The sequence below is a fragment of the Crocuta crocuta genome, unplaced genomic scaffold, assembly GCF_008692635.1.
Source record: "Crocuta crocuta isolate KB4526 unplaced genomic scaffold, BGI_CrCroc_1.0 scaffold482, whole genome shotgun sequence".
Lineage (NCBI taxonomy): Eukaryota > Metazoa > Chordata > Mammalia > Carnivora > Hyaenidae > Crocuta > Crocuta crocuta.
In genome coordinates this window covers 1,297,857-1,299,384 of record NW_027527459.1, presented here as the reverse complement: position 1 = coordinate 1,299,384, position 1,528 = coordinate 1,297,857, and the positions used below count along the sequence as shown (strand labels likewise).

The 1,528-nt window shown below is 34.4% G+C and overlaps 1 protein-coding gene across 1 annotated transcript in view; it reads right to left on the bottom strand.

Moving 5' to 3' along the window:
- STAG2 (STAG2 cohesin complex component) overlaps positions 1-1,528 on the bottom strand; it is a 123,926-nt gene that overhangs the window by 44,040 nt on the left and 78,358 nt on the right. The gene's annotated exons all lie outside the window — the stretch shown is intronic.

Below are 1,528 nucleotides of genomic sequence, written 5' to 3'. Positions count from 1 at the left end.
TTTTAATCACAGTTTCACTGGCTACTATTACCTGATGAATTTTCCGTACGAGTGTCCGAATTAGCATGGTATGCTAAAAAAAATTTCCTTTTGGAATTATTATTTGGATCATGCTAACAAACTAAATGTCCACTGACAGATGAATGGGTAAACAACATGTAGTATAAACATACAATGGAATATTACTAAGCCTCAAAAATAAATGAAATCCTGATATATGCTATAATATGAATCAACTCAAGACATTACGCTAAATGAAAATAAGCCAGATACAAAATTACAAATGCTATGTGATTCCACTCATATGAGTTTCCCAAAATAGTCTAATTTATAGAGATAGAAAGTAGAATCTTTTTGGTGACAGTGGTCACCAGGGGCAGGGAGGGAATGAAGGAATAGGGAGTTAGTGTTTAATGGGTACAGAATTTCAGTATGGGATGATAAAAACAGTTCTGGAGAGGTATAATGGGGATGGCTTTACAACAAAATGAACATACTAAATGCCTCTAAACTATACACTTAAAAAACTGTAAATTTTTAATGACTGAGTAATATTCCAGTGTGTGTGTGTGCGCGCATGCGGGTGTACACTCGCAGTGTACACCACTATCTTCCTTACCCATTTATCTGTTGATGGGACACTCAGATTGCTTGCTTCTTTACCTTGGTTATTATAAGTAATACTCCAATTAAAAATCGTGGGGGCATTTATCTGTTTGAATTAGTGTTTCCATTTTCTTTAGGTAAATACCCAGTAGTGGAATTACTGGATCCTATGGTACTTCTATTTTTAGTTTTTTGAGAAATCTCCATACTGTTTTCATCTTTAAAGAACTCATACAACTCAGTATCAAAAACAATAAAAACCTGATTAAAACTGGGCAGAGGACCTCAATAGTAGACATTTTTCCAAAGACATACAGATGACCAACAAACAAATGAAGAGATTGTCCACATCACTAATCATTAGGGAAATGGAAATCAAAACCACAATGAGATATTACTTCACACCAGTCAGAATGGCTAGTAACAAAAAGACAGCAGTGCTGGCGAGGCTGTGGAGAAAAGGGAACCCTTGTGCTAAAGGGAAGGGGAGTGAGGCAAATGGGCAGAATGGATTAAGAGGAACAAATTTTCAGTTATAAAATAACTGACAAGGATGTAAGTATATTACAGGGAAAAGAGTCGATAATACTGTAATACACATACTGTGATGAGCATTTCATAGTATATATTATTTTTGAATCACTATGTTGTATACCTGAAACTAATTTAATATTATGTCAACTATGTTTCAATTAAAAATTTAAAATTAAAAAAAAGATGGTAAATTTTTCTAAAAAGGAAAAAATAAGTTGCATCACTATTACATTTTAACATAATAGAATCTTTCTTTAGTCTCTCTCTCTCTCTGACTCTCAAGTTAGTCAACATAGCCATAGTCATGGCTTTAGAGAGAGAACCCAGTACTCATCCCGAAAATTGCCTTCCTTAATGCCCACCCTCCGGGGGTAGTGTTAAATGCATA